The following is a 25975-nucleotide window of genomic DNA, read 5'->3' on the forward strand; positions in this document are numbered from 1 at the left end:
TGGGGTTGGTGTTACTGCATAACATGGACATAGGTTTAATCCCCCCATCCCGAACTACCTCTATAAGGGATACATGTTGTAGGAGTGTAGGTCTCAGCCATTGGAGTCCCCTTTTCCCAGCCGTGAAAGCAGGATTGTGAGTTATTGGGAATTGAGGGCGAAAGATTTAGCATATTTTTTCCATAAAAAAAGCAGTGGGTTTATTGTGGGGTGCTGTCTTTGTAGTAGGTGAGAGATCGATGCCGTCTGCCATGGGAGTGACGATAGTGAATATTTCGTCCATTCTTGTTCGAACTGTTTCCACTGTTTAGGACTGTCCCTGTTACACTAGTCCAGGATCCTGGTAAATTGTGTCGCCAGGTAGTAGTGAAATGGGTCGGGGGTCCTAGTCCTCCCAGTCTCTTTGGCCTAGTGAGTGTGGTGAAAGGGAGTCTAGGCTTCCTTCCGAACCATATATAGTCAGTAAATAATTTGTGTATAGATGCAAAAAAATGAAGGAGGGACCCCAATAGGTAAGGTTTGATATAAATAGAATGGGAACCTATTGTCTAAGGGTTGTTTAGAGGGGAAACCTTTTCTGCTGCACCACCTTTTGTGCCAGCAGATAATGACTCCCCCCTGACCGTTTTGTACCTGAAACCAGAAATGATGTCATGCGTTCCAAGGTGGAACGCAGGAAGTCTCTGTTGCACTACTATTAGTACTATCAGATAAGGGCTCTCCTCGATCAGAATGAACCCGAAACCGGAAGTGATGTCATGCGTTCCAAGGTGGAACGCAGGAAGTCAAATGGCCGAAAACCGGAAGTAACATGTGACCTGAGAATTTTTCCCGCGAATTTGAAAACTGACATGGTATATAAACCATGAAGATTTCAGCATATCTACATCCCTGAGGAAGTCACTATTGTGACGAAACGCGTTGGATACTACACTCTGGACGTTTTATGCTCATAACCAGCACTGTTATTATAGTCCATTCTATTTTATTTTATTTTATTGTTTTTGTGCATCTCCATTTTGGGATCTCTTTCTATTACCATCTGGAGACCAGACCAAAACTTCATTATGGAGACATGCTGTTTTACCACTGATTTTCTGTAAGTGCAATCTTTGTAATACATTTTGTAAATTTTATACAATCTGCACTATTTCTATTTTCTTTTATTCTTGAGCAAAAGTGATATTGCCGTATAAGCGATTGAATCTGGAACTTCTCCTCTCCATATACTGCGAGACAGACACCTGCTTCCACTGCTATCCAGTCTCTATCATATACATCTGATCCTTCATTTGGACAATACCCCTGACAGGGTGACAGGCGTGATAACCATCTCTCTTTAATTCCACGTTCACGATCAGCCATAAACAGGTTGTATTGTTTTGTACCACCTGTGTATATCACCCTTGGTTTTATACACGTTTTTGTGCATATTTTATATAGTGTGTGTGAGGTACACTTTTTGGGGGTGTGTCTTTCTAGTGTATTATATAGTAAGCTAATTTCTTTTGTTGATATAAATAGAGTAGTTTTCGGAAGACATTCAGTTTAATAATGTTTATGTGGCCTATCCAGGAGAAGTGGGGTCTGTTCCATTTCACTAAGTCCTTTGTTAGTGTTTGTAGCACTGGTGTGTAGTTATGTGCGTACAGGTCTTTAACTTGCGGGGTGATCTTAATTCCTAGATATTTGATGTGTGTTCTGGTGAATGTAAAAGGAAATGAGGATTTGAGTGTCTGCAGACTACTTTCTGTGATCGAGTGTGATCGAGTGGAAGGATTTCACTTTTTTCATAATTTATTTTGAAATTAGATAGCTTGGAGTATGTGTCACTTTCCGCAATCACGTGTTTAAGGGAGCTTTCGGTGTTTGTAATTGTGAAGAGAAGGCAGAGGTCTTATATTGAGAGTGTGGGGACATTTTGTGTCATTATCTTGTTAATGATGTTTATTATTTTGGTGGTGTTATCCTTTGCTTCGCTATGAGGCGTGAATCCTGCCTGGTCAGGGTGGACTAGTCCCTGCAGTAGGCCAGCATGCGGGAGAAGACCTTTATGCTGTTGTTTATCAACGATATGGGTCAATAGCTTCCACATTGAGTGTGGTCTTGGTCTGGTTTGGGGATGAGAGTTATTGTAGCCTCTAGAGCTGAGGAGCTAAACGTCACGGTGGGTGGAGTTAAAAGCCCTAAGCATATGGGGCCCTAGTTGTGGATAGAATAATTTATAGAACTTATTGGAGTACCCGTCGGGGCTAGGGCTTTTACCATTTTGGGTAGCCTTTATTGTGTTGTGTAATTCTTTGTCCGTGAACGGAGCATTGAGCGTGCCATGCATTGTTTGGGACAGTCAGTGATGTATGTTGTCTTTTAGATATTTTGTCTTGTCAGTCATAGATACTTCTGTCAGCTTTATGCTATAGAGTGAGGCACAGTAGTCTTGGAATGAACTGACAATATCTGCTGTTAGGTGGTGCATTGTCGCTGAACTATCTTTGATTTTTGATATATAGGATTTGTGGAGTCTTTGTTGCAAGGCTCTGGCAAGGAGCTTTCCGTTCCTGTTGCCGTGAGCATAGAAGGAGTGTTGTGTGAGTAATAAGGCTCTTTTTGCCTTATGGTTTAGGAGTTGTGAAAGTTCTTCCCTGAGCAACGTTATTTGTGTGAGAGTGTTGGAGTCTGTGCTTAATTTGTGTGTGTTTTCTAGGGTCCGTATCTTCTCTAAAAAAGTTTGTTATGGTTTTGGTTCTTTTGTCTGGCCCCAATTTGGATAAAGGTGCCTCATAGGACACACTTGTGTGCATCCCATGTGTTCAAGAGGGAGGTGTCAGAGGAAGGGTTGTTGTGGAAGTATGTAAGGATGCCTTCCTGCGTTTGTGTCTTAAGTTGTGGATTATCTAGGACAGAGTCTATAAGTTTCCAATTCCAGGATCGATTAGGTATTGTAGGGAATTCCATGTATATACGGTGCGTGATCGGTCCAAGTGAGATTTTTTAACGAGGTGTAGGAATCTGTGGTTGATAAAAATGGAGTTGATTCAGGAGTAAGTGTTTTGAGGATTTGAGTAGAATGTGTAATCATTGGAAGATGGATTAGAAATGACAGTTAAGTAAGTTTTCCTACAATATTGTATGCATATTGAATCTATTGGTTCGGTAGTTTGAAACTACTGAACACCGACCACCCTCCTGGCTCATTAACTTCAAAAGAACCGTCTATTAAGTGCTCTCTGGGCGGACGCTGTTCGTATAGCCGAACACCACGTGGAACAGAAAACAGCGGACATCTTGTTCGCACGAGGAGAGGCAGCGGGACTTGTTCGTCGAGTGTCTGGAACAAAAAATCGGACACTCGACCTCACGAACCACCACTGAAACTACCGGATGCCTGCTTCCCTTAGTTGCCGAACAGCCAGGAGAGTGCCATTCAGTAGTTTTGTTTGTATGGACAAGGGGACCAATTGCTCCTATAAGCCAGGAGGATCCATTCGGTACTTTATTTGTTTTTTACATTTTTCTGAATTGACTGACCTCACATGCTGAATTCGTGGAACTGTTTTGGGCAGGAGCCTCGTGTGTGGTCGGTAAAATGTGACTTCCATACTTTTTAAGAACCCCTGAACCGATATGGGTGAAATTTGGATATGTTTGTCCCCCAGATCAGGGCTATCAGGGGATATGTGGGGATACCTTGTGTGGAAAGGGGTGTTCCAACTTTTGGGAAAATTGTGTGCCCTCTGCCTGGAGATAATGGATTTATTCCTTAACTTATCTCAATATCTCCCAGGCAGAGGGAGGGCTGGGGTTACTGTAAATCTGTATGTTGATTGGTTATAGTCTTTGTTTACTGTGGGAGGTCCTCTTGCAGGAGGATTTCTCATAAAAGCCAGTGTGTTTTCAATAAACTTCATTCCTGTTACACCCTTCATGAAGTCTAGGTAGTGATGTCCCTAACGGTTCACTGGCGAATAGTTCCTGGCAAACATAGCTTGTTCGCGTTCGCCACGGATGGCGAACATGTGCGATGTTCGGCCCGCCCCCTTTTTGTCATCATTGAGTAAACTTTGACCCTGTACCTCACAGTCAGCAGACACATTCCAGCCAATCAGCAGCAGACCCTCCCTCCCAGACCCTCCTACCTCCTGGACAGCATCCATTTTAGATTCATTCTGAAGCTGCATTCTTAGAGAGGAGGGACAGTGTGCTGCTGCTGATTTAATAGGGAAATTGATAGCTAGGGTAGTGTATTCAGTGTCCACTACAGTCCTGAAGGACTCATCTGATCTCTGCTGTAAGGACAGCACCCCAAAAAGCCTGTTTTAGGGCTAAAACATCAGTCTGCTATTTTTTTTCCTGTGTAATCTAATTGCAGTTGCCTGTCTGCCAGTGTGTGTGTCAGGCTCACAGCGTATACTGTGCCCACTTGCCCAGTGCCACCACTCATATCTGGTGTCACAATAGCTTGCATTTAAAAAAAACTAAAACTTTTGACTGTAATATAATAGCAGTCAGTTTCCTTCACACGTGTGCGTTTCAGGGCCTGCCAGGGCACAGTGTCACACCAGTGCAACTCGTAGCTGGTGTAACAGTAGTGTACATTTAAAAAAAAAATACAATTTTGACTGTAATAGATTGAATAGCAGTTAGTTGTCTGCAAGCCTACAGCGTCTACTCTGCCAACTTCTGCCAGTGCACAGTGCCACACATATCTGTTGTCACAGTAGCTTGCACGCATAGTACCACTAATCGAAAAAAAAATGACAGGCAGAGGCAGGCCACCCCGCAGGGGCCGTCGTGGTCGTGGTGCTGTGATTCCCTTTGGCCCTAGAATAATGCTCGAAAAGTTCTGAGGACATAGTTGGCTGGCTAACACAGGACACCTAATCTTCTACAGCTTCCGCTCGGAACCTTGACGCACCATCCTCCTCCAGCTTAGCTTCGGGCACCTCTCAAGTTACCACTCGCCCGCCTGCCGTCACCACCAACACTAGCACCACAGCCGCTTCACTTGATCTGTCAGAGGAGTTATTTACACATCAGTTGGAAGAAATGAGTGATGCGCAAGCATTATTCCCAGAGGATGTAGATAACAGGGATAAGTCTCAGTCAGGCAGCATTACACACATGGACGTACGTTGTGATGATGATGATGTTGTACCCGCTGCTGCTTCCTTTGCTGAGTTGTCAGATACAAGTGAAGCGGTTGATGATGACGATGCGTCCATGGATGTCACGTGGGTGCCCACTCGGCAAGAAGAAGAACAGGGCGAAAGTTCAGATGGGGAGACAGAGAGGAGGAGGAGACGAGTTGGAAGCAGGGGGAGGTCGTCGCAAGGAGCTAGTGGCACAGTCAGACAGCATGCATCGGCACCCGAGGTCAGCCCGACAGCACGCCAATCAACGCATGCTGTGTCCACCACCAGAATGCCGTCATTGCAGAGCTCAGCAGTGTGGCATTTTTTTGTGTGTCTGCCTCTGACAACAGCGATGCCATTTGCAACCTGTGCCAAAAGAAACTGAGTCGTGGGAAGTCCAACACCCACCTAGGTACAACTGCTTTGCGAAGGCACATGATCGCACATCACAAACGCCTATGGGATCAACACATGAGTACAAGCAGCACACAAGCTCAAAGCCGCCATCCTCCAGCATCTTCAGCCACATCAACCACTGCTGTCCTCCTTGCCCCCTCTCAACGATCCGCCACTCCGTCTCTCGCCTTGAGCAGTTACTGCTCATCTGCCCACAGTCAGGTGTCTGTCAAGGACATGTTTGAGCGTAAGAAGCCAATGTCACAAAGTCACCCCCTTGCCCAGCATCTGACAGCTGGTTGTCTGAACTCTTAGCCCGCCAGCTTTTACCATACAAGCTGGTGGAGTCTGAGGCGTTCCAAAAATTTGTAGCTATTGGGACACCGCAGTGGAAGGTACCCGGACGAAATTTCTTTGCACGAAAGGCAATCCCCCAACCTGTACTCAATTGTGCAAAAGGAAGTAATGGCATGTCTGGCACACAGTTATGGGGCAAGGGTCCATCTGACCACTGATACCTGGTCTGCAAAGCATGGTCAGGGCAGGTATATCACCTAAACTGCGCATTGGGTAAACCTGCTGATGGCTGCCAAGCATGGAATGCATGGCTCTGCAGAGGAGTTGGTGACACCGCCACGACTTGCAGGCAGGCCTGCTGCACCTCCTCTACTCCTCCTACTCCATCCTCTTCCAGAACCTCCTCGGCTGAGTCCTCTTCTGCTGCTGCGTCTTGCTCCACATCAACGACACCCCCCCAGCTCCCCAGGTACTATTCCACATCCCGGATACGGCAGTGTCATGCCGTCTTGGGGTTGACTTGCCTGAAAGCAGAGAGTCACACCGGACTAGCACTCCTGTCCACCCTGAACGCACAGGTGGATCAGTGGCTGACTCCCCACCAACTGGATATCGGCAAAGTGGTTTGTGACAACGGAAGAAATTTGTTGGCGGCATTGAATTTGGGCAAGTTGACACATGTGCCGTGCATGGCACATGTGTGTAATCTGATCGTACAACGCTTTGTACATAAGTACCCAGGCTTACAGGACGTCCTGAATCAGGCCAGGAAGGTGTGTGGCCATTTCAGGTGTTCCTACATGGCCATGGCGCACTTTTCAGATATCCAGTGGCGAAACAACATGCCAGTGAGGCGCTTGATTTGCGACAGCCCGACACGTTGGAATTCAACACTCCTAATGTTCGACCGCCTGCTCCAACAAGAAAAAGCTGTTAACAAGTATTTGTATGACCAGGGTTCTAGGACAGCCTCTGCGGAGCTGGGAATTTTTTTGCCATGTTACTGGACGCTCATGCGCAATGCCTGTAGGCTCATGCGTCCTTTTGAGGAGGTGACAATCCTAGTCAGTCGCACTGAAGGCGACATCATACCATTTGTTTTCTTCCTGGAGCGTGCCCAGCGCAGAGTACTGGATCAGGCCGTAGATGAGCGTGAAGAGGAAGAGTTGTGGTCACCATCACCACCAGAAACAGCCTTATCAGCATCGCTTGCTGGACCTGCGGCAACGCTGGAAGAGGATTGTGAGGAAGAGGAGTCAGAGGAGGAATGTGGCTTTGAGGAGGAGGAGGAAGACCAACCACAACAGACATTCCAGGGTTCTCGTTGTCACCTATCTGGTACCCATGGTGTTGTACGTGGCTGGGGGGGGGAAGAACATACCTTCAGTGAGATCACTGAGGAGGAGGAACGGGACATGAGTAGCTCGGCATCCAACCTGGTGCAAATGGGGTCTTTCATGCCGTCATGCCTGTTGAGGGACCCTCGTATAAAAAGGCTGAAGGTGAACGACCTGTACTGGGTGTCCACGCTACTAGACCCCCGGTATAAGCAGAAAGTGCCTGAAATGTTACTGAATTACCGCAAGTCGGAAAGGATGCAGCAGTTCCAAAATAAATTAAAAAGTATGCTTTACACAGCGTATAAAGGTGATGTCACAGCACAACGGGAATCTAACAGGGGAAGAGGTGAAAGTAATCCTCCTCCTCCCACGACGGCAAGGACAGGACGCTTTAAAGACGTGTTGTTGATGGAGGACATGCGGAGCTTTTTAAGTCCTACGCATCGCCACAGCCCTTCGGGGTCCACCCTCAGAGAACGACTCGACCGACAGGTAGCAGACTACCTCGCCTTAACTGCAGATATCGACACTCTGAGGAGCGATGAACCCCTTGACTACTGGGTTTGCAGGCTTGATCTGTGGCCTGAGCTATCCCAATTTGCGAAAGAACTTATGGCCTGCCCCGCATCAAGTGTCCTGTCAGAAAGGACCTTCAGTGCAGCAGGAGGTATTGTCACTGAGAAGAGAAGTCACCTAGGTCAAAAAAGTCTAGATTACCTCACCTTTATTAAGATGAATGAGGGATGGATCCCAAAGGGACTGACAGTGGGCGATACATTCGAATAAAAAAGGCCTGATGAGGGGGACTACTTAACACACCACTCCTATCTGGTGGTACATTAGATTACACGCGCAGTGCTCCAAATTTGAAGTAGGAGGACCGACCAAGCATCTTTTTCCATCTCTTGGTTCCTAAAATCGATGCCATATACACGTCCCCTGATAGGGGACGTAACAGGGATTAAACGGATAGGAATAGTACTACTTAACACACCTTATAATAACACAGAGAGAGGAGTCTGAAGAAGAGGAGTCAGAGGAGGAAGGTGGCTTTGAGGAGGTGGAAGACCAAACACAGCAGGCGTCCCAGGGGGCTTGTTGTCACCTTTCGGGGACCCTTGGTGTTGTACGTGGCTGGGTGGAGGAAGAGACCTCCAATGACATCAGTGAGGACAAGGAACGGGACATGGCTAGCTTGGTATCCAACCTTGTGCAAATGGTGAGTTTGCGGTGCGTTAAACGGGGAGTTTGGTCTGTCACTGTGAAGCGGCCATAACCCTTACACTAACGGATCCATACAACATCATACCTGATGTTTTAAAGCACGTTATTCCAAACAATTTAGGAATGTTAGGTGATTTATGCCCTTTATGGATTAAACCAGACTCTACATCAACTATGTAATTTTCCATGGGAGTTTTGCCATGGATCCCCCTCTGGCATGCCACAGTCCAGGTGTTAGTCCCCTTGAAACACCTTTTCCATCACTATTGTGGCCAGAAAGAGTCCCTGTGGGTTTTAAAATTCGCCTGCCTATTGAAGTCTATGGCGGTTCGCCCGTTCGCGAACCTTTGCAGAAATTCGCGTTCGCCATAGGCCGACTGAGGCAGCATTATGCTCTTATGTTCTTCTGGGAAACCATGGGTCCTAGGATTCATGTGGATATTACTTTGACATGTACCCCTACCTAGAGATTGCTGCAGACCCAGTACACCTTTTCATGACAATTGTGTTCCTTGTTAGTAATGTCTTCTTTCTTCAAGATAAAGCACCCTGCTAAATTGTTTAGAAAAATTACAAAAAAGTTTAAGGTGTCATCTTGGCCTCCAAATTTCCCAGATCTCAATCCAATTTAGCATCAGTTGGATGTGCTGGAATAACAAATTCAATCCATGGAGGTCCCATCTCGCAACTTGCAGGATCTGCAGCAAATGTCTTGGAGCCAGATACTACAGGACACATTCAGGCATGACATCACTCCGGCCCTGGCATCCCAACATAGAGCGTGCAGGGGAGCAGAGAAAAACTGCAGGAATATTGAGGGGAGACACACTGGTCGCCAGGGAAAGTTCCACTCAACTCTCCCAAAGGTAGGGAGGCTGGGTGTATTTAAATTTGTGTGTGAGAAAATGTGTGTGTGTGTGTGTCAGTCAGTGTGTGTCTCAGTCAGAGAGTGTGTGCCTGTCACTGTATGTCTTTATGTCTGTCAGTGTGTGTCTCAGTCTGAGATTGTGGGGTGGAGCTTGCATACGATGAGGCGATCTTCAATGCATGGGCAGAGCTTGTGTACTGAGGAAGCTGCTGTACAGTGGTGGACCCAACGTAGAGTGGGCCCTGGTGCAAAAACAGTTTTGGACCCCTGAAGACACATGCCCATCGGGTGGCCCTAACCGCAACCTCAGCACTGCCTGTAGTTCCACCACTGTGCCTTGCTTATTACAGGCAAGACACCCTTTCACAGAAACTAGAAAACCTTTTCAGGAGATGAAAGATAATTTTCCATGGGGTTTAGAAGGTGTTGGAGATACTTCACCCCATTACACACCAAATCATATATATTTATTCAGTGTAATGGGGTGAAGTATGTATCTATGTATAGTATGTTTGTGTGGGGGTGAAGGAATGTGGGAAAGAAGTGTGTGTGTGGGTGAAGAGATGATGTGTGTGAGGGGTGCTCTGTGTGTATGCAACGGTGTACTCTTTTGAGTGGGAGTGTACTATATGTGGGCGGTTCACGGTCTGTTAGGGTTTACTGTGTTCAAGGGGGTGTAAAGGGATAGGGAGAAGCTTTACAATTTTTACTTTAATAATTGTTTTTTTTTTTTATAAAAATAAAAAAATGAATACTCCCCTTTCCCTGATCTTACCTTGCAAGGAGGGGGTGGCACAATCATATCTGTGGTGGTTGAGAAGCGTGCCTATCCATCGGGTACAGGGGAGGTCACAAGATGCACTTCCACAGACTGACCCATATACATACACACACACACACAGACTGCCCCCCCCCACAAACTGACCCATACACTTAGACTGCTCCCCCCACATAGATTGACCCATACAAACACACACACACACACACACACACACACACAGCTCCATCCAACTTAGACTGACCCATACACAGTCTGCTCCCCCCACACCAGTGGCGCATTAGCCGCGAGGCAAACAAGGCATTTGCCTTGGGCGGCATTTTTCAGGGGGCGGCAAAAAAAGCCGCCCCCAAATGCCCAGGGCAAATGCCTTGTTAGCCTTGCGGCTAACAAGGCATGCTGGGCGGCCGGCGGGCTGCTGGGAAGTGCGGGTAGGTGGGCGGCCGGCGAGGGAGCACTTCCTCTGAGCGGTCTGCTCAGCTCCCTCGCGCGCCGCAGAGTGAGGCTGGGAGCCGGAATATGACGTCATATTCCGGCTCCGCCTCCCAGCATCACTCTGTGGCGCGCGAGGGAGCTGAGCAGACCGCTCAGAGGAAGTGCTCCCTCGCCGGCCGCCCACGTACCCGCAATGCCCAGCAGCCACTGGACCACCAGGGAGACAGATCCCCCCCCCCAGCATTCCCAAAGGTAAGGAGGCTGGGGGGGTTAAATTTAAAAAAAAAAAATGTATTAAATATGTGAGTGATTGAGTGTGTTTGTATGTCTGTGTATGCCTGTTAGTGTGTGTGTATGTCTGTTAGTGTGTCTGTGTGTGTCTGTTAGCGTGTGTGTGTGTATGTCTGTAAGTGTGTGTCTGTTAGTGTGTGTATGTCTGTAAGTGTGTGTGTGTGTGTATGTCTGTTAGTGTGTATGTCTGTTAGTGTGTCTGTGTGGGTCTGCGTGTGTGTCTGTTAGTGTGTGTGTGTGTTTGTGTATGTCAGTGTGTGTGTATGTGTTAGTGTGTGTATGTCTGTAAGTGTGTGTCTGTTAGTGTGTGTGTATGTCTGTAAGTGTGTGTGTGTATGTCTGTTAGTGTGTGTGTGTATGTCTGTTAGTGTGTCTGTGTGTGTGTCTGTTAGTGTGTCTGTGTGTGTCTGTTAGTGTGTGGGTCTGTGTGTGTGTCTGTTTGTGTGTGTGTGTGTATGTCAGTGTGTGTGTGTGTGTGTTAGTGTGTGTGTATGTCTGTTAGTGTGTGTGTCTGTGTGTGTCTGTTAGTGTGTGTGTATCTGTGTGTGTCTGTTAGTGTGTGTGTGTCTGTTAGTGTGTGTGTATGTCTGTAAGTGTGTGGGTCTGTGTGTGTCTGTTAGTGTGTGTGTGTATGTCAGTGTGTGTGTGTGTGTGCATGTCAGTGTGTGTGTGTGTGTATGTCAGTGTGTGTGTATGTCTGTTAGTGTGTGTGTGTATGTCAGTGTGTGTGTGTATGTCAGTGTGTGTGTGTATGTCAGTGTGTGTATGTCAGTGTGTGTGTATGTCTGTTAGTGTGTGTGTGTGTGTGTGTATGTCTGTTAGTGTGTATGTCTGTTAGTGTGTATGTCTGTTAGTGTGTATGTCTGTTAGTGTGTGTGTCTGTTAGTGTGTGTGTCTGTTAGTGTGTGTGTGTCTGTTAGTGTGTCTGTGTGTGTGTGTGTGTGTCTGTTAGTGTGTGTCTGTTAGTGTGTGGGTCTGTGTGTGTGTGTGTGTGTGTGTATGTTAGTGTTTGTCTGTTAGACTGTGTGTGTGTCTGTTAGTGTGAGTGTGTGTGTGTGTGTGTGTGTATCTGCTAGTGAGTGTGTGTGTCTGTTAGTGAGTGTGTCTGTTAGTGTGTGTGTGTTTCTGTTACCTAGTGTATGCGTATTTGTCAGTGAATGTGTGTGTGTGTGTGTGTGTGTATTTAGAAGGCGGGACGGGGGAAGGGTTGCGTGGGGGTGGCGCGGGTGGGGGGGGAGGGTTGGGTGGGGGTGGCGTGGGCGGGAGGGGGGCGCCTGAGTTTTGTCCTGCCTAGGGCAGCACAAAACCAGGATACACCACTGCCCCACACACAGAATGGCACACACACAGACTGAACCCCCCCCATACTGACCCATACACACAGACTGAACCTCCCACCTCCACACACAGACTGATCCCTACACACACAGACTGATCCCCACACACACACACACACCGATCCCCACACCCACACACAGACTCACACTTACCAGCAGCTGCCTTGATGCCTCTGTGCAGAGCCAAGATTCCTCCCTGTCTATCCCCTGCGCTGCTCTCTATGACCCAGGAGGAAGTCCTCCCAGCACAGTGCCCCCTTTGGCCAAGGGTGGAAAGGATAGAACACAGTTCCACAGTGACAGTGCTGCTGCAGCTTGTGTAGGGAGACTCAGTGCTCCCGACTTCAATTTTAGTTAGAGGGGGGCACAAAGGGGGGTATTGCATGGTGTAGGGGGGTTAGGGCCGGCCTTAGAGGTGTGCGAGCTGTGGGGCTGTACAGGGCACAATGGCAACAGGGGGCACCATGCAGCCCACAAGTCACCCAGGCAACGGGGATTAGAGTATGGTGAAATTGTTCAATTGCAACTAGTTGACGTGTCTGGTACAACCTTACTGTTAATCCAAGCATAAAATAAACAGAGCAGGCTGCGCAGCTCCTTGCTTTACTACCTGACTCCTCAGGAAAATGTTCACCAATTAGATGTGTGGCCTGCAGGCAGCAGTGTCACAAACAACATAGTTACTTTCTGCTCTTTACTGCCACGCGCTGGTGAACCAGAGATGGAGGGAAAGATGCATGAAGCAGAATCAGAGTCTCATGGATAGAGATGAAAGAAGGCAGGTGATTCAGATTGGAGAAAATCTTAAGTGGAGAATAATAAGGGATAGTTCATGACAAGGGTAATTTGTAATTAAGAGTTGACATGTTAAGGAACATAGATGGAGATATATGTAGTGGAGGGGCAAAGAGATGGGTAATGGATGGGCAGATAGCTGTGTTACAAGAGGCAGGGAGATGTGTAATAGAGGGGCAGAGAGCTGTGCAGTGGAGGCGCAGGGAGATGTGTAATAGAGGGGCATGGAACTGTGCAATGAATGGGAAGAGAGATGTGTAATGTAGAGACAGGTAGATGTGTAATGGAGGGGTAGAGAGCTGTTTAATGGACTTGGAGAATTTGAAAGAAGGGCAAGAGGTGTGATGGTAATGTAAACAGGATATGTAATAGGAGAGCAACCTGTGAAGGCAGAACAATAAGGCAGAGGATGTTTGTAGGAAAGGTAGGGAGGGAATAAAGAAGGGAGCTCTACTATGAGGTAGGGGTAAAATAGTTGGAGGAGCGGCTTGTGAAATGTAGTGATGTGTGGTAATGGATTTACATAACAAGTGAGTGGGCAGTGGTGGAAATGGTTAGTAACAGTAACAGGTGCAAATGTACATAACATGGTTGGAGGAGCAGTGACTGATCTGTGGATGGTTAGTAGGAGGACTAGTGGCTAGAGTGTTTTTTGGGTTTTTTTAAAGTTAAGGTAAGAAGGATAATAATCTTAGAGGCAAAGTCAAGTGCTTGGGAAGAAACATGATCTGAGAAGAAATGTATAAGTAAAAGGGAGATCTGAGGACATGGAAGAGGAATTTAATTAACAAATATATTTAACAAATGTTTAAAGGTAAGATAAATGGTTTCTGGTGTCTTTATTGGTCAAATCATAAACTGTCAAAAATTAGACTAATTTTAAATGTGAAAATAGTCTGGAAAAAAAACTTTTTAAAATCTTGCATGTTGCCTGAAGAGCTTGCAATCTTTTTCATGATGGTTTTCTAATCTCTTTGTTTTGGGACATTAACAAGAATGGGACGTTTTAAATGGCAGGAGGTATTGGATGAGGGGTCCTGTGAATATTTTTCACACAGGGCGCTTCAAGTTCTAAGGCCAGCACTGAGGCCGGCCATGGCCCCCGCTGGCCCCCGACGCCCCCTGTTAATAACCAGAAAAGAACTGCAATCCTAGATATATAATGTACTCTGTAAATCAAGTCAAATACATTTATTTTGAATTACTTTCCTTTAGCTGAACTAATTATGTACTAATTATGACATATGTCATCAGCTGAAAGCAATTTTTGGCCTTTTAAATTCAGGAGTTTAACATGTGTTAATGCAATACATGAGAAAGGTGGAAATCGTGCTTGAACACACATATGCCAAAATTGCTTAACCCCTTAAGGACCAAACTTCTGGAATAAAAGGGAATCATGACATGTCACACACACGTCATGTGTCCTTAAGGGGTTAAAGCAAAGGTCAGCTCTAAAACATTAAATTATTATTTATATAAGTAAAATGCTAATTAACTTCAAATCTTACATATATATGTGTATCGGACAACAGAAAATACCAGTTTTATACTTTGTATACAATGTTGCTATCTTTTGGTAAGGACAATCACAGGGTCAAGTACGCATGTCCAACTGAGCCTTTTTAACATTATGTGGTTGCTATGGTAACAACTTACATATGTTCTTCTGCAACTGTCACTAGTCTAATACTATCCTTACCTTTTTGTGTCATTTTACCCCACTCCCTCTAGCATGTAAGCTCATTGAGCAGGGCCCTCAACCCCTCTGTTCCTGTGTGTCTAACTTGTCTGGTTACAACTACATGTCTGTTCGTCCACCCATTGTAAAGCGCTGCGGAATTTGATGGCGCTATATAAATATCATAATAATAATAATAATAATAATAATAATAATAATAATAATAATGTCTTACTGTGCTTGATCAGAAAACAGTGAATCTGAGTGGTTGGTATTTTTGCGTGGAAATGTTATTGGCGATAGTAAAACACGATTTAATAACAATTCCAAAAGATTCAATAATATTAGAAAACAATTCCAAATGATTTAGCTACTAAAATTCTCATAGACTTCAATGGTGGCTTCTGAGGCTAAATTATTTTGAAAAGGTTTCTAACAGTATTGAATCCTTTGGAAAGCTTATTAAATGATTGCCATTGTCGGAAACCCGTCAGTAATTAGTAGCAACTGCGAACCATCAGCTATTGTTAACAGTGACAGCTTAAGGGAATACTAAAGCATTAGGAATATAAAACTTTATTTGTAATGCTGTAGTGTCCCTCTGTCTCCATTTTTCACTTACCTCTTTCCAGTGACAAGGTCCCATCAGCACTAAACCCTATGGGTATTTTGAAGACACTGGGCATCTTCATGCAAAGCGTGAGGACGTCCGTCGTCGTTCAACAGATTTGGATATTTGGGGTTTTCATGATCTGTAAGCCATTATCATCGCACTTATGACAAATCCCGGCTTGAACTATCTAGCTTTGCATGTAATGCGTCTAACTCATATATTAGTTTCCCTTTTTACATTGCATTACTGAAATAAATGAACTTTTGCATGATATTCTAATTTTTCGAGTATCACCTGTAGATGCTTTTATTCAGCACAAATCCTACATTGACGTTTCAGTCCAACCGGACTTTTCTCAAGACGTCTTGAGAAAAATCCGGTTGGACTGAAACGTTGATGTAGGATTTGTGCTGAAAAGCATCTATACTTTCTACAGACCCCAGAGTGCACTCATTATATATATATATATTTAAAAATCCCAGATCCCTGCACCTGTAAGAAGAGGAGTGGGGTTAATGGTGATGAAGAGTTGCTATATGACCTAAAAAGACTCTGGATTTGTTTAGAATTCACCCTACCTCTTTCTCAACATCAACAAAAAGAGACATACAGAGGGGCTGAGGGGCACAAAAACACAAACTGCGTATGTGTGTGGGGAACTGTTTGTGACCTTGGCGTTGGGTTTATGGCAAGATTGTACTGTTGTTTGAGGGTTAAATATGTTTGAGTGTTTCTGCCTGTGGTGGTGCCTATGTATGAGAGAAACTGTATGTGTACACGGCTGACTGTGGCAGGGTGAATGTGACATGGTGATTGACAGAGTAAGTGTGTGGGATGAGTGTGACAGGATGACTGTGGAAGGATGACTGTGACAAAGTAAGTGTGACAAGGCGACTGTGTGACATGTTAGTGTGACAGGGTAACTGTGTGGATGACTTTGATTAGCAGTGTGAGTTGGTGGGAAGTATTTTTTTTCTAGCCTTCCTACACATTGCAGCTCATTCTTTTATAATGTTTTTAGCTGAGCCCCACTTTTGTTTACCTTTTCTGCATAGAGTGCAGAACAGGGTCATGCAGGGAGATCTGTAGATCTCCCCTCTGGCTTGTACAGCAGAGGTGAGGGCTTAGCAGAATAGGCACTAGAATGGTAGTGCTGGCTATGCTATCCTGGCAGCTATTACAAGTGCAATTAATTGGCTTGCAGTATATATGATTGCAGGGTATGGCTGCATATGCTGGCAATCGTGTAAACATGAGTTGCAGCATGAATGGGTTAATAATATGCTCACCTGGAGGCAGAGATTGACCATACTCAGGAGCTTACACATTGCTTCTCTAGGTGCAATCTGCAGTGGTAAAAACTGAAACTATACCCTCAGCAATTAGGATCTCTCCTTGCCCATTTTCTTACAACTATTGTGCAGATCATTGCAAGGGTCCATTACACTGAAAAGAAAAAAATACTCCTTAATTTTCTTCATTACCAGCTAAATCTATATGCAATCATTTTTTCACTGTTATATCTAACTCCATGCATCTGAAGCAGTAATAATTTAGATATGTCACTGTTACCTTATGCTCATCCAACAGGCATTATATGATAAACTACCCTACCAATTTGAGGATTAGCAAAACCTGAATGAGCATAGCTTTGTTGATGTCTTCTGAAGACCCTGTATGGAACACTGAGCATCGCCTGAAGGAAAAAACATTTGGCACTCTGTTTATATGACTGGACTTCCATTTTATTCTGGATCAGTAACTGGATTGCTCTAGAGATGTGCGTGGTTGATTAAATCATTTTAGTTTATTTTGTTTTGATTTCTTAGTTTTCAAATTAATTTTTTCTAAAATTCTGAAAATATCGATTTAGAGCTAAACGAAAGTCAGAAAAAAAAGACACATACCCATTGATTGTTTTTTTTTTTTTTTTATTTAAAACCTAATGTACAAGTCTAATAACAACTAAAGCAGACCATAATGTGTTTAAAAATTCAATAACCCCATGATTTCCTCCACTCTCACTTTGCTGTCTTGCAAAAACTACCCGCTTTTTCCTATCAGGATATCTCATGAGGAAGTTTCATCTTCCTCATGGTGTATTCAAAATCTTTGTACATGCACTAAAAATGTGGCCTCAGCAAATCATTCATATCTGATAAATTGACATAGTGTTTATTGTTCTTCTAGTTCAGAGGCAGAGCTAGGTTACTTGTAACCCAGGACAGAAATCTTTATTTTTCACCACCAAATATTGAACTTTTGCGTGTGAATTTCGCTCTCATTCATCCCTTTGTGTGTATCTGACTCACACCCCTACATACACAGACACACATTCAAATGCACACACACTGCTCACAAATACTATTCTGCAAGGATGGACAAGTGGTAGACACCCAGATGGTATAGCATTGTGCATGTTGTATGAAAGATGGGCATTTTTCTTTTGGCCACCCTTGCACTACTGCAAAAAAAAAAAAAAAAAATGTCTTTCACCCGGGCCCTCTCTACATTAGTTCTGCCAATGGGCACATACACAATTACAGACACACACAGTTAAAGTCACACAGAGTTACAGGCACACACAGTCACCAAAACCACATTTCCTGGTTTCTAGTGATTGGGGAATTCCTGCTTCCCCCTCAACATGGGTTTATTTCCAGAAAGGCATGGCTGGGCAGAATCTCCACATCTCATGTTTTGAGTAGGGGTAGGGCTCCCTCACAGCTTGTAGTATTACTTTAAGATAAAAGATGTATTTATATATATTTAATAATTAGAATGAATATTGTGTCCTTGTAAATCTGTCTTTTTTTTTTTTTTTACTTAGACAACTTATTTATAGAGAAGACTGTTGAGTCCTACACAATGCAAAGACCCTGAAGACATTTCTATATACAATATGCTAGCACGTCAGCCTATAACATGTATCATCAACACTATCATTGTATTACTAAGCCAGATTTTATTATATTGTAAATGTGCATATGTTAGCATTAATACGGCTACTCTGATTTCAGCTTTAAATCATTAATCATTCTTCATAAAACACAAAGATGGAAAAATAACCAGATAATCACTTTGCTTTGCATAGCAATGCAAAATTTAATGTAGCTTTCAGAGAAACATACTTTGCCAAACGTCCAAGCGACAGTCATAACAAGTGGGATCTAGTTGCCCATTTCTCACAGGACAGGTATTATTGAAAAAGGTTAAAACAACAAAATGCAGTCCCCACCCTCAGTCTCCTCCCCTCCTAGCCTTACAAAGGACAACTGCACCCTGAGTTCCTCAGTATTTGCCTGTCCTCGAGAGAGAGACAGGTCAGGTAGCAAAACTCTGCCTTCCCATGGCACAATTGGTGAAGTGATTCAAATTTTTTGGTGGTTTGGGTAGATGTGGTGCAGGCCCGGACTGGCCATCGGGCATACCGGGCAAATGCCCGGTGGGCCGCGATGGCCGCGGGGCCGAGGCCGGCAGGGGAGATCACAGGATCTCCCCTGCCAGTCTCTGCAGGGCCAGCGCTATCCGAGCGCCGGCACTGCTGTGTGTCTCCATGGGCCGGTGGGAGATCAAAGATCTCCCTCACCGGCCCACAGGCACTCCTAGGCGGCCGCCGGCAGGAGAGGGAGGGAGGCAGGAGAGAGTACCGGCAGAGCTCTAGCCAGCAGCTCCGCCGGGTCCTCTCGCGAGGTCTGAGCGTTGCCGCGGTAAAGCTCAGATCTCGCGAGAGTGAACTCTAGCCTGCAGGGGCTAGAGTTCACTCTCACCACTGGACCACCAGGGAAGCCTGGCAGCACGGAACCCCCCTCCCAGGCAGAACGGAACCCCTCCTCCCCCCAGGCAACACGGATCCCCCCAGGCAGAACGGAACCCCCCCTCCTCCCAGGCTAAAGGTAAGAGGGAGGGGGGATATATACATTTTTCTTAATTAATAAAAAAATATATTTAAATAAAATATACATTCACACTCACACACACAGCACCCCCAGACACACACAGCACCCCCAGACACACACAGCACCCCCAGACACACAGCACCCCCAAACACACACAGCACCCCCAAACACACACAGCACCTTCAGACACACACAGCACCCCCAGACACACACAGCACCCCCAGACACACACAGCACCCCCAGACACACACAGCACCCTCAGACACACACAGCACCCTCAGACACACACACAGCACCCTCAGACACACACAGCACCCTCAGACACACACAGCACCCTCAGACACACACACACACAGCACCCTCGCTCACACATATACAGCACACTCCCACACACATATATATATATATATATATATATATATATATATATATATTTGGACGTATTGTGTGTGTGTGTGTGTATGTAAGAGGGGTGCTGTGTGTGAGGGTGTTTTTATGTGCCGTCACATTCTAGGTTTATAATTTTCTTTGTCTGTTAACTCAACGGGGGTTATTTTATATATATATATATATATATATATATATATATATATATATATATATATATATATATATATATATATATATATATATATATATATATATATATATATATATATATATATATATATATATATAAAATATATAAAATAACCCCCATTGAGTTAACAGACAAAGAAAATTATAAACCTAGAATGTGACGGCACATAAAAACACCCTCACACACAGCACCCCTCTTACATACACACACACAATACGTCCAAATATATATATATATATATATATATACACACACACACATACACACACACTGCACCACTACACACATTACGCTCCAGATACACGCTAGATCCCTTACCCTATATGCACTCTTAATCCTCTACACACACACACACACACAATCTCCTATACACACTCTGGGTCCTTTACACTGTAGATCTCCTACACACACACACTGCACCACCTACACACACACACTACATTCCTTGTCAGCAAACACATACAACATTCTCTAAACACACCCTCTCTACAACCCCTACACACACTACATCACCTATACACACAAACTACAGCCCGTATGCACACACTCGCTACATCCCCTGTAACACTATGCCCCCTATACACACACTCTCTACACCCCTAGCCACACAAATTACACCACAAACACAAATTAAATTGACCTATTTACACAATACCACACCACACTCTACACACACGCAATCCCACAAGCAGGCTCCAAACACATGCACCATACACTTTCCTGGCCCTTTTGTCCTCTGGTATCCCACCAGAGACAATTTAAAAGCAAACACAGCGCAAGCATGTTTTTAAATTTGCTTGCGCTGCACAGAATGAATTCAGGGCCTTTTTCTAATGCCAGAGCTCTTCAGCGGGGCTCTGCGCATTGAACCAACATGCTCACTTTGAGAGGGGGCGTGCTTGTCATTAGTGATGACAAAACACACCCTCTCTGGCCCCGCCCCCTTCTTAGGGGGCCGCTCTGATTGAAAAATGCCCGGGCCTAATTTTTTTCCCAGTCCGGCCCTGATGTGGTGTAAGGCCTGCAGCTCCTGGAGGGTCTTGCTTTTTGAAGGTTTGCTTGGCCAGTACATTTGTCCTTCAATTATCATAGGATATGAACGCATGACGGGCTCCTGTGTTTCACTCTTTTACCATTCCGCCTAATCTGTTCTGGGTGCCAGAAGATGCAAAGGTGTGTCATGTACGCAAAGCTGGGAGGCTCCATATGTGGACAACACAGTGGGGTGTTGTCGCATTCCACTTAAGGATCGCAGAGTGCTATGCACGTGCACAAAGCGATCTCAGCACCTGGTGACAACTCTTGAATATTGAGCCTAATGGCAGGATGTTTAAACCCAGCAGTAATTATCTGGCCACCGGGTGTGTTTCAGATTCGTTACCAGTGTGCTCTCATCAGCCCTCCAGCACACTAAAGGCTTATTAAGGCGAGACAAGTAGCTTTCATCTTAATAGTCTCTCTTTTTCTCCTAAATAAGTTAATTTGGATATGTGTCTGCAAGGTGCAATCCACATTAGCCTCCGTGTGTTCCGCCATTTTGTCCAACACAGAGAGGCAATTTGGCAACCAATATTCCCTATTTCCACAGAAATCTGTGTGAGCAAATGCTTGCACAGATCCCTCCCACAGCAGCTTTCTTTAGTAGCACGAGGCACTTTTTCATCTCAGTGGAGCTGTAAATAAGCAAAATTTCCGCTACTGGGCTCAAAATAACCCTTGAATGATTTATGAAAGACCACTACATTCCCCTAAATTAATGGTGTGGTGTGCCGTATCACAATTCGGAGTGAAAGGCCCGTACTTTTTTGAGGAGGAAGGGGTGACCATGACCATGAATTCTGAACATTATGTCTTAATGTTGGAAAATTTTCTGCAGTCCAGAATGGAAGAGATTGTCGAAGAAGAGGAATTGGGGGTTTTCTGGTTCCAACAGGATTGGGCTATAGCCCATACAGCCTGTAATTCACTCAATGTTTTGAAAGAAATGTTTCCCGGACATCTGGTCTCTCTGAAGGGTAATGTGGGGTGGCCGGCACAGTCACCAGATTTGAGCATTTTTTTTCTTTGGGGATATCTGAAGGAAAAATTTTTGAACATTGCCCTCACACCCTACCAGAGCTAAGGGAGCAGTTTATTGAAGAAGTTAACACTATACCCCGCGATATGTGTGAACGAGCTGTACAAAACTTCAGAGAGCGTCTCCAACAGTGTTTTGCTGCTAATGGCTGCCTTCTCAAGGACATCATTTTTAAAACGTAATGAATATAAAATGGTATTTACTGCTGAATTTGAAAATAAAAACAGTGTTTCTCTATATACCTAAATAATTTTTTTTATAACCCTTCAAAAAACTGCTTAATCGGTTCTGCTGCACCCTGTATTACAAGACAAAGTAAGGACGACTTTGTCTTATGGACAATACTGAGGTTGACAAAAGGTGGAGCTCCGCTATCAATTCTTGACCAATCCCAACAGCCATCACAAACGACTGCTGTGGAATTCAGGTTCTATCTATTGAGGATCCTGTGATACTGAATGCACGAGAGTACAGCACTAACATGACTCCTAGAAACTGAAGTGCCAGGAGCCAAAGTGGACAGCAGGACAAAGACAGCGACATCAGCAAGGGACAATTTGAGGTAAGTACCCACTAGTTACAGGGTCCTTTGTAAAACATGTAAATACCCCAAGAAGTGACAGATCCGCTTTAAAAATCTCTTGGTTTGGCATTTGTACTTTGCCTTTCTGGATTAAGACATGTATGGTAAAAAAAAAAAAGGCATGTGGGCAGATACATTAGCATATTGCATGTGGTAGTGGTGATGGTGCCCAGAGTGCCCTGTTTATCCCACAATGGTAAACAGTCAAGTCAGAATTGTTTCTTACCTGGTGTAAGCCACTTCTACTACTACTACTACTACTACTACTACTACTACTACTACTTACAGAGACTTGGAAGCTCCTATGTATGTGCTTCCTTTAGCTTTTGTGAGCCAAGCCCTGAGTTAACTCATTAGATGAGCTAAGTCCTCACCTGAGTTAGAAGCACAAGGTTAACTCATTAGCTGAGAGCGTCCGTTGATCTCTAGAAGTCAATGGGCTAAGCCCTGCATGGGCAGTATTAATTTGCAATATAAGCATTAATAGCAGCACTGTGCAAAAATGTTAATCTACAATTTTAAAAACAATTATGCATTTTCATTTCAGATACAAATACAAACATATTTTCATTCAACAATAAATAAATTTAATATTTAATTGGTCATTTTCCTTTCACTAAACAGTCATTGTAGGTTCAATGAAATATACCCAAGTTCTGTTATATTAACACACAAATAACGCACACTACTAATTATATTTGGAATGCAATGTGTTAACACTAACCATATATAATTAAATGGTCCACGTTAAAGTGACTTAAACAATTAGTAGTAATAGAATAGCTGGCACAAATAATTAGGATTAGGTTAGAGCCAGAAAAAAATGTATTAACACTATATTACACATTGCTCTGTCAAAACGTAATGGTCCATGCACTGAAAGGGAGATCTGGACACTGAAATTTATGCTGGAATAAAAAGGCTGCACAGCAATGTCAGATGTGTTAAAATAAAATCAATACTGCTGTTATCTAAAAAAGATCAGTAGGTCATGCACTTCTCTGTTGATAGGTCTTCAGAAGAAGTTCATATTTGTCAAGGTCTGGCCGTTCACAGTTTGTTGGTGTGCATGTTTATGTATAAAACAGAGAGGGGGGATGGAGGGGGCGGGAACAAGTACACAAAACAAACGCAATATCTAAAGAATATTTCCATTGTCTTTACCATCTGTTATTTGAATCACTCTGTTCAAATATTGAATCTCATTAATTAGAATTGTTATAATGGCACTTGAATAATAACAGTGCAGGGTTGTTTGAGGGACATTTATTAAGGAAGCCTTATTACGGGACAGCATAGCACCCTACTGAGTAGTTCTGTATCAACAGAGCCAAGGGTAAGCAATCGTACTCAGTAACACTGGAAAACAGAAACACTGATGATTTTGTGAAATGATAATCTCTCATTCTTCTTAACTAGGTTTTGTCTCTAGGATATACAGACTACATCATGCTGAGCACAGATCCACCATACAAGGAATAATACCCAAGTTCCCCATTATTCTAAAAATCCCTAAACCTAACTGCAACCTAACACTCACCCAAGTGGTGAAATGAATATTGGTGCCATAATAAATTCTCCATGGTATACATAAAAAAAAAAAAAAAAAAAAAAAATGTTTAGTGTTTATTTAATATACTCTGCAATGTAGGAAATTGGAATATAAATGGCAAAATCCATGCAACAAAAGCCAAGCTATGACTATAGTTGAGTTGGACTATTTTTCAGATCAGCTATGTTTACCTAGATTTTGACATTGGTATAATTCTAATTTTAGTGAACCCCTTTGGATGCACTATTTTGACAGAAACAAGGTCATGTATATCTGGTGCATTACTTTATTATCCTAATCCAGGGGTAGGTTAACTTTGGCACTCCAGATGTTGTGGACTACATCTCCCCTGATGCTTTGCCAGCATTATGACTGTAAGAGCATTATGGGATATGTAGTCCACAACATCCGGAGTGCCAAAGGTTGTCTACCCCTGCCCTATTCAATATAATATAAGATTGCACTCTTCCTAGACAGATACATTAAGACACACATTGTATGTACACATATATATCTCTGGACTAATATGGCTACTCCAATCTACACATATATACCCTATATGAAATAATGAGCACACTCATTGGATTAAAAAAAAATCTAATTAGTGTAATAAGTGTTCTCAAAGTAGATCAACCTTTTGACCTTGCGTTCTTTATCAAGATATATATATATATATATATATATATACACACACACACACACACACACACACACACACACACACACACACACTCTCTCTCGACATATATTAGATTACCTGTAACAGTACTACCAGCAGCAATGAACAGTATCCAAATGATAGACTAGCACAACTTTGGAAACTTACGGAAGCTGATGAAATGATTATGAAGGGACATCGTATTTTTCTCACATGTAATAAAAGAAATTCAGCTCGTTTTACCAGAACTATACACAGTTGGTGCATTTAGATAGCTAGCTGTGCTGCCTATTAGTGTAAATAGAGAATGTAGCAGAGCATTAAGATCGTTACCCTGCATGCAGCCACACAGCAAGCCAATAACACTGGGTAAAATCGAATATTTAATTACATCAACTTACACAAGAGTCTACAAAGTAGCCTATTTCAGTCACACACCATTTGCCTCGCTGATACTTAACAATAAATGTTCAGCACTACATTTGAATCTCCACATTGACCCCTCTATTCTTCAGAAGATAGAACGAGATGAACTAGATATTCATCATAAAAAATATATATATATTGGCAATGCTCAGTACAGAAAAAGGCATCCACACACATCATTGAGGATCTCATTCAAGACTGTGATAACTTGTGAACTGATTTCAAAGTGGATTTTGACTTGGCTCCTAAACCAACACAATAAAAAAGTATAATCTCACACATGGTTAACCACAGAGGCAAAACGCTAATAGATCCATATAAAGGAATGTATGTGTCTGGGGGGGGGGGGGACACACACAGCGGTATATGTGTATATATACACAGCAGAAATGCAGCTTTTAGCAGATGCCAAGTTCTTTAAAATAAGCATGGCAAAGTAAGTTGACCAGCACTTACCTGGGCGAGGGAGGTGAGTCTCAGTGCAGCTCCTGATAGAGGAAGCACAGTTCAGAGGGGAGAGAAATGATGCTTCGGAGACACAGTGGATGTGCTAGTCTCTCCAGCTACAGCTGATAACGTCTCTAGGGAAATGAAGTGGAGATCTACAAGGAAGAGACACTTCCCAGCTCCCAGCCACAGAGGGAGCAGGTGCTCTGTCCAAGGCAGACGTAGATTGCACAGCAGCCACTGTTTCCTTGATAAAGGCAGGTGCTTGGAGGGATAGTATGTTTCCACCTCCCCTCTTTTTGTTGTTGCTGATGATGGTTGTTATAAGAACCACGTGATTGGCTTGTGAAGGACCATCAATGTTGGAAAAGGGGTTGTTCAAATCACATGATCTTCGTGTCTTTATTTAGATTGGGGTTACCGAGTTCTGAGCTTAGATCCGCTGCTTTCGGTAAACGGATTAATTCTACACTCCTGCAGCCTCAGCAGAGCAGAGCAACGGCAGAGATCTCCCCCCTTCGGTTATTTACTAGTCTGCAATCAACCAAGTGACAAGCTGTAAAAAT

General features: G+C 43.9%; 1 protein-coding gene across 1 annotated transcript in view; it reads right to left on the bottom strand.

Moving 5' to 3' along the window:
• Positions 1-25688, bottom strand: part of NPFFR2 (neuropeptide FF receptor 2) — a 424393-nt gene extending 398705 nt beyond the window's left edge. The window contains exon 1 of the mRNA XM_063425315.1: positions 25419-25688. The gene's annotated coding sequence lies outside the window, so the exon portion shown is untranslated. The remainder of the gene's footprint in view (positions 1-25418) is intronic.
• Between the last annotated feature and the right edge of the window lie 287 nt (positions 25689-25975).

The sequence above is a fragment of the Pelobates fuscus genome, chromosome 6, assembly GCF_036172605.1.
Source record: "Pelobates fuscus isolate aPelFus1 chromosome 6, aPelFus1.pri, whole genome shotgun sequence".
NCBI lineage: Eukaryota > Metazoa > Chordata > Amphibia > Anura > Pelobatidae > Pelobates > Pelobates fuscus.